We start from the raw sequence: 14,482 nt of genomic DNA, 5'->3' as shown, positions 1-14,482 counted from the left end.
TGCTGCCCAAAATATGAAAGAATGCCCTAGCACCCATACAAATGAACTATCCAATCGCAAACCTGTCAAATAATAAAGAAAAATATTAATATTGTTATAAAAAGGGGACTGGGCAATTATACGAGGATAACAACCTCAGCAAATAGCTTGATTAAGTAAAAAACTAATGAGGAAGAGGTGTTGAGGGGCTAACGTGGCTCTACATTGAACTAATAAGAAGGAGGGGATAATGATTAAATTTATTACCTGGACCTAAACTATCTTAGGGAAGGGGGGGGGGAATCCCAGCTCGACTTGAGGCAAAACACAAAACTTCCACCAGCGGCAGCAGCCTCGGTTAAAACTGATGGTAAAACAAAATTCTTCAAGACCCCCACCCACTAGGGTGACAAGTAGCTAGTCCCCAAGCTGAGATTAACAGCCAGACCGAAACCTGATGTATCTTCGATACACACCAGACTTTCATCTGCCTAGCGCCTGAATGTCGCTCTCCGACCACCCTGTGGCAGCGCCGATACGGAAGGAGTGAGTGCCATAATCAGACGGCGATAAACCCAGATGTAAAACGCATTGTTTTAACATCCACGCAAACTGATAACGTGTGACTGGCGACGCATCAAGGTGCGTCAACCAAGCACCCACTCCAGCTGGCCGAATCCGCAGGTAAGCCGATGCCAGCTTGACCGGACAAATAGCCCTCTGCTGGCAACGACCTAAAGTGACCCATCGCCCATTGGCATTTTGATCTGTCATTCGGAACGCCGAATGAGACATTGTATCGAGTCAGAGCAAACCCGCACGTGGGAGCGAAGCATGGGCGAAACAGCCGCCCTGGAAGGGGCAACCAATTCACCCACCCTAAACTCCCCATGTTACGCCATCCCAAAAGCCAGTATAAACAAACATAACTCATAGGATGACGCGCAGACCCTAGACAGAACTTTTAACATGCGACCCAACAATTTCCCGTCGATCGGGTGCCGGGGATCTGGCGTTGTAGGAGCAACCCTAGCCCAGCCCTTCAAAACCCGCGAAAGGTAAAATGACATGGTAACATCGACTTCCCCTTGTAAACGCGAAAAATAGGAAATCCCGGCCAGCATTTTAACCATGCATGACCTAGATTTTCCCAACGAATATAGGCGCCTAACAAAGGCGAGGATCAACGAACTGTGACTCTTACCTCTGTTCTGCCGACGCGAGCGAAATGCATTCCATTGCTCCCATGCGGAAAGGTGGGCAACGTGCGAAGCCGGGGCCAAGGATCGGTGAGCTAATCCCTCCATGTCGGCCGGATCACCTGCCATACATAAGATGGACACAACTCACCAACCAATTCAGCCCAGGCGCCAATCGCCTAAACCTCCCCCACTCCCGGCGTGATAGCGCATCAGCAATATCATTCTCTACTCCAGGAACATGTTCCGCCAGCAAAGCAATGTTACCCTGCAAGCACCGCAACACTATCTGCACTAGCAACCTGATGGCCTGTAGGCATGAAGACTTCTGTCTATTAATGGCTTACACCACCCTTAGGTTATCGCACCATAAAATCACAGCCCGGCCCTCCAACAATCCACTCCACAGCTCTAAAGCCACCATTATGGGAAATAATTAGAGTAAAATCAAGTTCTTTGTCAAACCCTCGGCAACCCACTCAACCGGCCAAAGAGCCGCACACCACTTCCCATCAAAATAAGCTCCGAAGCCGACAGAACCAGCCGCATAAGTGAACAACTTAAGGACCGAGCTGGACACCGGGAGCGAAGCCCAAATCCTAATTCCATTAAAGTTCCCCAAAAACGCCTCCCAAATAAGCAAATCCCTCTGCATTTCTCTAGAGAGGCGAATAAAATTATGCCCGTGCCGTGGCCCTCTCCAACTTACCACAGAAAATCCTACCCATAGGAATCACCCGAAATGCGAAATTAAGCAGGCCCAAAAGCAATTGAGCCTGCTTAAATGTCATTTTCCCATACGCAAGGGCCAGCAAAACCCTGTCTTGAAGGCGCAGCACTTTGTCATTTGGTAATCAACACAAACCTTGAACAGTATCTATCTCGATCCTCAAATACGTCAAAACAGACGTAGGTCCTTCTGTCTTGTCTACAGCAATGGGCACCCCAAAATCATGAAACAACTGCATGGCCGCTTCCAAAAGCCTAACACAACATAGGGAACCCGCCGGACCCACGAATAAGAAATCGTCCAGATAATGGGCAATACCGGACTGGCCCGAAAAAATCTCCAAGCTCCAATGCAAAAAGCTGCTGAAACATTCAAAATAAGGGCAAGACAACGAGCAACCCATTAGCAAGCACAGGTCAATGTAGTACCCATCATCCAAACGAAATTCCATGAACCTAAACGCTGACGGATGAAGCGGCAATAAACGGAAAGGGGATTCAACATCCAGCTTGCACAGCAGAGCCCCCCGGCCAAAAGATCGCACCATGTCCAGAGTAGCATCAAAAGATTGATAAACTACCCTGCACAAGTCTTCCGGTATGGCATCGTTGACCGAGGAACCTGCCGGGCAAGACAGATGCTGAATGAGCCGGAACTTCCCTGCAGCCTTCTTGGGTACAACCCCTTCCGGAGATAGCACTAGGCCCCGCCATACGCCCCAGACGAACCTCCTGCAGCACCTTTTCTTGCAAAACTTTAGGGAAATCCCATGCTGAGCGCAAATTCTGAACAGATTTGCAACAAACCAGACGTAAAATAGGCAAGCCAAAGTCATCCGCAAAACCATCCTTCAGGAAGTTCGCCACAGCGCGCAAAGGGTATAGCTCTAACCAAGGCAGCAAAGCCCGCACTCAAATTGGCGTGGGGGCTCTCTCTAGCGGGAGGGTCCGCGGGTCCGTGGCTTGGTGCATAATGGTGTGCAATCTTTAATGGGGTGCGAACCCCCGCAGCGGATACAAAGGTGACGAAACCAGCACCGAGAACCCAAAGTGCCCCCCGTTGTTAAAGGCAAAACACTTACCATGTCAAGGTTTGGTACCGGACCCCTTCGCCCCGCCGGAATGACCCCCAAACAGACCTGACCCTGACCTAAGTGGATGACGTTGACTAACGCCCTCAGCCGCTGCCCGGTCCGGCTGAGTAACATCAACGAAAACTTCCACGTCCTTAGCACCAAAATCAATAATCTCGCGCCCGTGTTGTTTGCGTCGAAATTCTTCGTCATAAACACACCATGTAGCCCCCCGAGCAGAGCTAAAGAGATCGTGGATGAGGTATAAATACTGGATAATATTCATATGTCTCCAGGTAACACGCAGAAAAGACATACATGCCTTTTAGCCATGTTGTATGATAGGACCTGCCAGTCTCATCGCCCCCAAAATCCTTTTTTCTTAGCCGCCACTAGCGCCTTCTTGGCTTTACTGGTTAACGCGAACACATTAACGTACCTACCCCGCCTAATTCTGACGCGCATACGAGGACAAAGGCCCCGAAGCACCGCAGTGTTGGAACAACGCAGAGCATCCGAATGCCCCGACCCTAAAGACAAACTACTACTACTCGATGACCTGCGTCTTTTCTTAGAGCGCCGTTTCCCGGAACCCTGCTTACTGCTCCCGCTACCTGTAGTGGACCTAGAAGAGGTAGAGGAGAAACTCCGCCCCCTCCCAGATCTGTTACGCTGCCTGCGCCTACTACAGGACGACTTAGCCGGCTCAGCGCTCCCTGACGACCCGGACCCATCTGAAGCTGAACTACCACCAACACCTGGAGAAGCATTACTAGGCTCCCATTCGGGATCCGGGGAAGACTCACCAGACCTGGAGGACCGTCTCTCGGACCTCCCGCTTCCTGACGCGCCCTGATCAACTTGCACCGACTCCATCGTAATATTGCCGGAATGTTCTGCAATGGAAGACCTATCGTTAGCAAGCTCAATAGCAACTCCGGCCGAACCCTGCGCCACGGCGCTGTTAACCCTCCTACGTGAGCCTGTTGACCTACTTAGTGCCGCGGTTACGATAGGGACAATAGACTGTGTCACGCGCGAGGCAATAAGGGTAGGTTCATCCTGCACTACTGACGCCCTGCCCCCCCACCGGGCCCGGTGGTGAAAAGGGGGATAATCGCTGAGACCACCGAAGCACATAAAGCAGAGACTTCCGCCACGTCTAAACCACCCCTGACCTCGCGGGTCGCACCAGCATTCGCAACCCCGGAAGGAACTCCCCTGCGAGACGAAGGAGGCATGCTTGCTACCTCCACGTAAGTCCTCCCGTCAATGCTAGAACTACCTCCACTCCTAGCATAATGCAAATCTACTTCCGGCAACCCCTCGCCAGAAGACTCAGATTCTGACAGGGAGGTGGCAGAGGACCCACCAGCCACAGACAGTTGTTGCATGGACGCCATTTGCTTCCGTCTGCGCACCCCCCTGCGAGCCTGTGCATTAGGCCTATGTACACTCCCACCTGCTAACACGGGGTCAGGTCTGGACCCCCTGTGTCTCCTTGAAGCGTCAAGTCCTGAAGCCACCTGCTGGCCCAAACCGCGCGCTGACCTACCCCTGACGCGCGCTCTACATCTGCGCGGCATGTCAGGGCCCCCGCCTTCAACGGCCACTGCACCCCCCAACTCAGCACTTCCCTGGCCGACCGCGCGCCGAGCGGTGATCGCCCATCACATTGGAGCCGACATATTGTGGGTCAGGGCGACCCAAAATGGCGCCCGACCCGCGAGTTCTCCTTCCCGCGGGAGTAAATGAGTCCCTGTCTGCGGCTCCATCTGCAGGGCGGCCCTAATGGATGCGCGGTCACGCGGACTGCCCCTGCCCACACAAGTCCCGCTGCGGCCCGCCACTCCTCCACCCTCCGGGTCACGCGGCCCGGACGGCAGAGGGCTGTGGCTGCGCTCACCCTCAGCCGCACTAGGAAGCCTCCCGCTCGCCGCAACGGTGTCAATCAGATACCGTGCGGGGAGGGAGACCACACGTCTGGGGCGCTGCATGATGCAAAAAGGGGGGACAGGGAAAGAATTAAGGGAAGGAACAGGTAAGAAATAGGGAAAGAACAGAGAAAGAAAAGAAAGAGGGGGGTGGAGATAAATATAAGAAGGAAAGGTTAAAAGAAAAAGGAGGGATAGCAGCAGAAACAGGGATTGAAAAGTAGTGTAGATGTGAGAAAAGAAAAGAGAATAACCAGTAAAATATACTGAACACTGATATGAGGTACTTCTCTGCCCAACGTCAGGAAAAGGAAGAGAGAGAAACCTCTTCCCCACCCATGCAAAAACCTATAACTCCTCCCCCTCTTTCTATTAACCCCCTTGCTACTGGCTACTTCCCCCAAACAAATTCCTTCCCAATAACAGCCAACCCCTGATTTGTCCATGAGGAGAGCCAATGCACAGGCCTGGAGGTTTATGACATTTCTGTCACATATATTCCCTCCATGTTCTGTTTATTCATATCATACTGTGCAGCGCTCCATGAATTCCGGAAACCTGAATGGCACCCTCTGTCCATTTTGGCGCCCAGAGCTCATGTCCACTGGAACCACCCTCGCTACTCCCCTGATGGTATGCAGTCATTATGTCGGCATTCACAATGTCAACACTTGACAGTTATGAAGTCCACGTGGTTAAAATGTCAGCATCACAAATGTCGACAACTAGAAAAAGTCGACATGGGAAGAATGTCGACCTAGAGTTAGGATTAGGGATAACAGAAGCACACTAAAAACACCTTGTCGACAATGTGACATTACATCAGTGTTGACGTGTCAGTGTCGACAAGTAGGAACACGTCCACATGTAACAACATTGTCATGTCAACCAAAGGAACGTCGACATTTTGACCGCAGATTTGTATATAATTGTAAAAGAAGAAACACTGTCGGTTTCATGGTAATGTCAATCACTTATTTTTTTGTAATGGCAAAATACCTAAGGTGTAAAAAGAAAAATAAATATATATTTTAAATGTAATTTCTCCCTGGCTAGTGTCCCAATTTTTTAAGCAGATAATTGAGGTATCTAATCAGTAATAAGACCGTAGATTGAGTTTACACATCTACAGTAACAGGTTAAGACCGCTCGCTCTGAATCAGGGCCGTCCCAGCTAAATTTGGAGCGGCCTCCTGGCCGCTCGCATAGCTGTGGGCGACCACCCACAGCTTATGCGAGCGGCCAAAAAGATGGTCGCGATGGTCAAAGACCATCGCGACCATCGGGCTTGCGACGAGACCCTGCGGTAGGGTCTCGCTTCCGCAAGCCCAGGAGTAATTTTGGCTCTATCAGAGCCAAAGTCACTCCCACTGACATCATTACTGATGTCAGTGGGGCCGGACTCAGACGGTAGGCGCTCCCATGGGAACGCCTCCGTCTGGCCGCCACGCCCCCGGCACGCCCACCAAAGGGGGCGTGCTGTCAGTCACCATCGACAGCACGCCCCCTTTGGTGAGAGACCAAGAGCGACGTATTTCTCGTCGCTCGCCGGGTCTTGCGCATGCGCACGACGGAGTTCCCCAACATCGACCCGCTAGCGAGCGAACTTTGCTCGCGAGCGGGTCTGAATGGCCCCCACAGTTCAGATACATGGAGAAATCTAACAAAGAAAGTATTTTGACAGAGACATTTCCAGGGCACAGTGACATAATCTGTCATCCTTGTCTACTGAATCCCAGTAGAGCCGATATTGCAGATCACCGACCCTGGCATCCAATGCCTATTCCTAGAAATCTATGTTATATGTACAGCCTGAGAGTGTCAGAGGCATCGGGGCTTATTCTATATGAAGAATAATTTATAACATTCAAAACCAAATCTTAATATATCAAGTGGAAATAGTTTTCCAATACTGAAAATATTTTAGGAATAATAGGCTGGGCTCTTGGGGCATGATTCAAAGATGGGCAGACTTGCAGAGCCACACACAAGCGGCTGTGCACTTAGGGCTCGATTCAGACCCGCTCGCTAGATGCGTTCGCTCACTAGATGTGTATGCAAATTCGGCAAAGCAGGCGATCGCACAGCTAGGCATTAGCACGCCCACTATGTCTCAGCGTGCGATCGCATTGTGTATGCAGATGCCCACCAGCCTGTCTTAAGACACCCACTTGCGCACGTCATCTGCAGGAAGTGTATGCAACCATTGGTAACATCGAGTACCATCGGATGCGATCGCAGCGCTTGTGGTTGACCATACCATGCCACAAGCATTGCGAGAGCTTCAGTGTGAAATACAACCAAGTGACGTGTACTATGACGCTGCCTCTTAATTATGCACGCCTCTAGAACGGCGGGCGTTAAGACACTCAGGCACGCCTATGTTTGCACCTCCACTCCCCTAACGGCCAACCCCTGTCACCACTCACAAATGGCCTCTCCTGTCACTCAAACTGCCGGGCAGTCTATGCGCAGTGAGCGAACACTTCCCGATCGTTTGCACTGTTTCGCGCACGTGCATTGCGATGCGTATGCATGTGCAGAATGCATACAAAATATGGCTGGCTGCTTGTGTACGCAACCTAGCGAGCAGGTCTGAATCAGGCCCTTAGGTCCATCTCAAATGCAGCCACCTCCTTTCCACATCTGAGATGGTTGCTCCTTTGGCTAGGGTGTAGAAACTGAAGCTTACCACAGTCTGGCCGGGTCCTGGCAGCTTGTGAGGCCAGGAAATCTGTGCTCATCGGCGCAGACCCTGGCCTCATCTCCTGGAAAACGTGGATGACACGCCCACCGTTTCCATGCTGCGGCTTGGGGGGTTTGTGAGCGAGATCTCAGTACGTTCTGCACATGAGCAGACCCTAAACCATCGGAGATGTAGGCTAACCATTGGGTTAGCGTACATCTCTGAACCAGGCCCTTAGTCAATACCATATTTTGGTACCTACGCTGTAACTATGTAGTGGAAGTTACAGCCATCCATTTTCCTATGTCGCATACTGAATTACATCAAATGCATCTCTACATCCCGGGCATAGAACCTGACTGCATTGTCTAGGACATTATTAGCCAGGCCAAGGGCAGATAACTGCATCTGATCTTTCTGTTACTGAGAACTTTCTCTATAGTTCCCGTGAGGGCTGCAAGTCTCACATTGGGAACGTATTCTCTTTCTTGTACCTCAATGCAGTCTTAATGACCTCTCAGCTCAGAAGGTCCCAGCATAGCACTCGGATATCTCCTTTCAGCCCACACCCTTGCTTTCCCCTTCCCAGAAGATCATTCTCTTGTTGCTCATTGCAGACACAAGTATAACTGGTAAAACAATATATATTGGGCGCCAGAGGGAGTATTGTGTTCTTGAAGAGCAAGGACTTTGAGATCAGGTCAGGGCTTGAGTGTACTCTAGATTGATTATCAGTACATTTTGCGGTCACCTTATTCTCTACAAGCAGAAACTGTATCTCTCCTGAGCCATCCCCTCCAAGAGCAGGACACCCGATACGCTGAATTTGCAGCACTTAACGGAAACTATTTGCCAAGCCCAGTTAGGAGAACTCAAACAGGAGGGATAAATGAAAGATCCAAATCACTGTGGTCCACTGGTCTTGTTCCTTCAGCTATAATGAATGAGATAATCTTCTCTAACAATAAGCAATCAGCTAGAAATATGCCACGTGATAAAAATTGTGTTATTGTCAGTTGTTGTTTTTTTTTCCCTTTGAGAACGTTGATCTAGAAATGAAGCCGGGCAGAAGCGTCTGTAGGACATATCCCGGGGAATTGTGACTTAATCAAGGAGTCAATGTTGACATTTGTTAGTGTGACTCATGGAAAGGAGTAATTAACACGCAGGAGGGGCGCGGGACGCACAAACCACTGATTGCACACAGCACAGGTCAAATTCAATGAGGCGACTGAGTGATTGGGAGATTTGTCTCATAATCAGGGTGTTGTTTGAGATCAAGACAAGTCTACATTGGATGCTGACAATGTGACATTTCTGTGACTGATTTGATTGTAACTAACTAGTGGCAGATTTCAGAGATCCGGGAAGGGTTATTTTCTGCATCACCTCTCTAAGTCATTGGGGCTTATTTGCTAATAAAGGTTCAATCTCATACAGTGTCATAACCTATAGCAACAGATCAGACACTTACTTTCAATAGTCTGCATTGCACTAAAGCAAACATTGAAGGATTTCACCTACTGTATAAGACGAATTATCAGACCCAATCCTACTGTACCCTACCCAAATCAAACTCCTTCCCCGTGCAGCAAACCCCTTTTTTATAGACTCATGTCCCTTTTTGCAACTGAAATTGGGACTATCCCACTAAACATCTTCTCCATCAGTGATGCAGCAACCAGCATCTAAAGTGGGAGACTGGTCACAAATGATATATAAGATTTTTTCCATTAACTTATTAGTGTTAGCCTTTGTGCTGTCTGTGTATATATGAAAACAAGCTGCACTGCTGTAATTTCAAGCACAGAACAACAGGTTCCTTAATGCAGGGTACTGTGATATATGCATTTATAATAGCTGGATATATGTATTGGTTTTTAGTTTTACATACAATGCGCTTATTTTGAGTTGGGAGCAAAAGGGCAAAAAATAAAAAGTAACTTTGCACCTGAACACACCATGCTGCAATTCAAGGGGTGTGCAAATAATTATTAATTACAAATGCTGGGTAGAATTTTTTATTACACTGCAATTAGAGATATGTGCTACCCCCGTTTTTATTTCGGATCTGGATTCATCTTCGTGTTTTGGTTTTGGTTTTCCAAAACCACCCTCAAGTGTTTTGGTTTTGGATCTGAAAACTGATAAAAAGTTTTTAAAAACAGCTAAAATCATGTAATTTTTGCAATTAAAAATTCAAATTCCGAACCGTGGGAAAATCAGAACCACGATTTCTGGAGAACTGAACCGCACATCTTTGAAGAGAAGCCGAATGATCAGCATAAGAAAAGATTTAAACCTCTAGGATGTTGGCTGGCATTGGTGCGGATCACTTGTTTTATTAGCCTATAGCAGTGCGGGGGGGAGTGTTTATAGTGCTTGTGTATTTAAGGGGCTGGAAGTGTTGGCCAAAGCCTCTTTGTTTCCAGGTTTCGTCCGGGTGCAATTGTTTTTGTTGAGGTGCGCTCCTTTCGTTGACTAGTAGTTGGCTGTACTAACCTAATGGGGGGCAGTATCATCACCCAGACGGGTGAGTAGTCAAGGTAGAAGGTGAGTGGAAACCTTTTGTTGCTTATAGTGGTCTTATAGTTATGTTATGCGCATTCTGGGCGGTATAAGCTTGCTATGCCTGGTGTTGGTTGTGTGTGGGCAATGCAGATTGGCTGATTTCTGGCAATCCTTTCTCTGCCACCATACATTCCTTAAATTAATAATTAAATTGATAATATTTTGCTTCAATAAATAGCCATCAGTTTCTCTGCCAAATCTACGTCTCAGGGGCCTATTCATCAACACTAAAATAACGTTTTTAAGGACATTTTCCTTAATTAACGTTATTTTAGTATTCATGAAGAGACTTAACAGAGGAGATATCACTGATATCTCCTGGTTAAGTCCCCCTGCGTTAATTTCCACACTCCCCATACATTAGTATGCGGATATGGAAATTATGCTATTCATCAAATTCCGAAAATTATGTATTTTCGGAATTTGATTGAGTTGCTATTCACCACTGTGAGGTGGCGAATAGCAGGTAAAACTTACCTGTGTCAGCGTTGACAGGTCTCCCTCCGACGCTCTGGTCCGTCCTCTGGCGTCGGTGGCTGGTCTGACACGTGTTCTCCCAGCAGAACACAATAAAGTTTAGAAAAAAAAAAAATTTTTTTTTTTTTTCTAAACTGTACTGTGGTCTGCTGGGAGAACACGTGTCAGACCAGCCACCGACGCCAGAGGCGCTGCAGCGAGCAGGTAAGTGCGGTGCCCGGGGGGAGGTGAGCAGAGGGGGGTGAGGGGGACACACAAAATTACCACAGCTGTAGGTAGTGCTGCACATGCGCTGGTTTTACAGATGTAACAGCGCATGCGCAGCACAGATTCCAGCTGCGGTAAGTTAGTGTAGACAGGGATAACTATTTTTTTCCCGAAAAGCTGACATCGCAAAAATGACAGCTTTTCAGAATAGATAGTTATGGGAGGAGGAATGATGAATTTCCCTGGTAATTAGGTAGAACTTCATGCGAGGTCTAAACCTAATTACCTCCATCGAAATGTTAGGTATGATGAATAGGCCCCTCAGCGTGTTTATTTACTTTTAGTTTGAATAATGACAGTTAGGAGCTGACTGGTTAATACTTTTTCTCTTACAATTTTATCTCTCATCAACCTTTGATACATACTGTAGGCCCCTATGTGTTTGAACGGAATGGGTATGATATACCGTCGGCCACATGGCCGGCGGTTCGATACCCGTCAGCGTCAGCCCGACAGGAGCAGAGTGCGACGCAGCGGAAGCCCGACAGCGCTGGAAATCCCGATCGTGGATAGGTAAGTATCCACTAACCTAACCCCCCTAACCCTCCTTAGGGGTGCCTAACCCTAACTTCCCCCCCAAGTGCCTAACCCTAATCCCCCCTTCTAAGTACTTAACCACCCCCTTCCCCGCTGCCTAAACCTAAGTCCCCCGGGGGGTGCCTAACCCTAAGTCCCCCCCTGGGGTGCCTAACCCTAACCCTCCCTCCCCTAGCCTAACGCTAACCCTCCCGGGGCGTGCCTAACCCTAAGTCCCCCCGGGAGCCCTAAACCTAACCCTCCCCCCCCGCGGATTCCCGCTTGCGGCGCCCGGCATCACTACTATCGTGATGCCGGGCGCCGGTCTCCCGACGTCAGGGAAATGCGGGCGTCTACATCCAGACACCCGGCATTTCACACTTGCCGGGATAAGACAGTCGGGAAGCCGGCTGCCGGTATATAGGCAGTCGGCTTCCCGATTGCTTCCCGTTTGAACACAGAGCTGGATTAAGATGACAGGTGCCCTAAGCTGCATACTGGGTGTGAGTGTGTGTATAAATATATGTTATACTTACCGACTTTGCTGCCAGGGGGGCAGCTAGGCCAGCACAGAGGGGACTTGACGGCCGGAGAGGTGGACTGTGCAGGAGCAATGGGTGCCAAGGGAACAGGCATTGTATAGTGGGGGGAGGGGCTATGGTGACGTGTCTCAGTGTGAATCGAGTCATCCCCCCCGGACTGCCCCCTTGTGCTCTGTAATGGGGCGGCCGAGAGGGAAGGGAAATGCGAGCGGGTGGAGGGGGGAGTGGGGGGTGCGATCGGGTGGAACTTGGAGCGCCAGCTGGTTTTCGGGAGTCTGCTGGCCATTCCGGGAGAGTAGACAAGTATGATATACAATATGTGTGCATATTATAAAGAGGTTACCTGGATATGGTGGGTAGGCCCATAACCTTGGCCATGATTATGCTAAAAACCTCTATTGATTGCAAAATTTTATTGCATTTATATATTACCAATAATTTGGAGTTGTGCACCTGAGATTTGTCTGTTTCTGTGCCTGCAATTAGTCTCATCAGGTAGCACCTCCCATTATATATATATTCAGGGTGTGCAGTCCAGAAATCTTTCCCATATACTCCACTTAATGTGCTTTATTGCACACCTGAGGGAAAGGAGACGCACCCTTCCTTATTGGTTTAAAAGCATGGAGTCTTGTAATGTATATGCACACTGGCATTAGGCACAATTCTAGGTAAGTCTTACAAGTTATATACTGTAGTGCAACTTTGGTTCATTTTTGGGGTGTGGGTCCCCCTGGATTGCTTTGGTTGATCTGTTTCAGGGCACCGCATTATAACACATTTTTCTTTTATAACACATTTTAACCCTTCACTGTGTGTTTATTATACATGTACTTCACTTTTTTATTTTCATTCTTTATATGCAGCTGTGGCTGCTCTTAACTACCTCTTTACACTGCACTTTTCTTACTATGGTGGTGCCCTTGGGCAGCTTAGCTGGGCCAGATTGGGGGGGTCCTGCACTCTGGATTTGAACCCTAGTATGTTAGGGACCTAACCTAAAGAGGTTACCTGGATATGGTTGGTAGGCCCATAACCTTGGCCATGATTATGCTAAAAACCTCCATTGATTGCAAAATTTTATTGCATTTATATATTATCAATAATCTGGAGTTGTGCACCTGAGATTTGTCTGTTTCTGTGCCTGCAATTAGTCTCATCAGGTAGCACCTCCCATTATATATATTCAGGGTGTGCAGTCCAGAAATCTTTCCCATGTGTGCATATTATGTATGTATATATACATAAGGATCAGAAGTGATGTTTTATTTATCTGGACTCAAGCAAAGGTATCCTTAAAACCTGTACTGTAATGGCAGAGTTTGGGAACCTCTGCTGTAGGCAAAGTGATTAAAAAAAAGATGGGACGTGGATTTGCTGGAGACAAGAAAGTGTATGTGTGTGTGTGTGTGTGTAGGTGTGTGTGTGTAGTCACTATCTCTCATCCAGTTTAACATAAGAACAAGCATGTAACTTGTGAGTGCAGTATATTATCACACTTACTGTAGGTTATTTGCGGAGGGGAAAAAAGGTGCCCAAATACAGTTTGCTATTTGCACCCACCTTATGCTTAATTTTCTGCAAACCGTGCCCAGATTTCTACAGAGGAGCGTAGATTTGTGAATAAAAATGGGCGCATTTACAGAAAAATTAGAAATTTGCTTATACATCGGTGGGGTGGTATTAGACAGAGTGCTTCTGCAGGACAAAGTTTTGCTGTGCTTTCTGAGGGCAGGGCCGAAACTAGGATATCTGTCACCCGGTGCAAGTCAGCCCCCTCCCTTCCCGTACCTGGATTTTGTCCTTGCTCCTCCATAAGGCAGTGCACTACTCAGACGTCCCTGGTATAGTGACTTACATTATTCCACACACCATAATGCCCATTACACATTATGCCACACATTGTAATGCCTATTACCAAAGTGCCACTTACATATTTGCCCGACACCATTTTATGACCCACAGTAAGGCTTCTAATTACTTAAAAATTACCTGCTCGTTGTCAGGGGTTTTATGCTCATTACCAGGGGTTCCATGCTTGTTGCCAGGGGGTTCCATGCTTGTTGCCAGGGGGTTTCATGCTCGTTGCCAGGGGTTACATGCTCATTGCCAGGGCGTTTCATGCTCGTTGCCAGGGGGTTTTGTGCTCATTGCCAGGGGGTTTTGTGCTTGTTGCTATGGGTTTTATGCTTGTTGCTATGGGGTTTCACGGGAGAAGATGCAGCTTTTAGCATCTTCTCCCGACCCTTCTGGGAACGCTGTTTGCATTGCACTGGCCAAACAGACACTAGAGGTCCAATAGGACCTCTAGCATCTATCTCAGTGGTAGCCAACTCTGGTCCTCAAGAGCTACCAACGGTGCATGTTTTGTAGGTCTCCTCACAGAATCACAAGTGATATAATTAGTGCCACCTGTGGATCTTTTCAAATGTGTTAGTTAGTAATGAATACACCTGTGCACCTGCTAGGTGGTCTGGAAAAAGTGAACTGTTGGTAGCTCACGAGGACC

General features: G+C 48.3%; 1 pseudogene; it reads right to left on the bottom strand.

The window, feature by feature from the left end:
* Positions 1–414: 414 nt before the first annotated feature.
* Positions 415–3,266, bottom strand: LOC148507934 (uncharacterized; annotated as a pseudogene).
* Positions 3,267–14,482: the final 11,216 nt, after the last annotated feature.

Source organism: Taudactylus pleione, unplaced genomic scaffold (genome assembly GCF_031769625.1).
Source record: "Taudactylus pleione unplaced genomic scaffold, aTauple2 ptg000378l, whole genome shotgun sequence".
NCBI lineage: Eukaryota > Metazoa > Chordata > Amphibia > Anura > Myobatrachidae > Taudactylus > Taudactylus pleione.
This window is presented reverse-complemented; position numbering and strand designations above follow the sequence as displayed.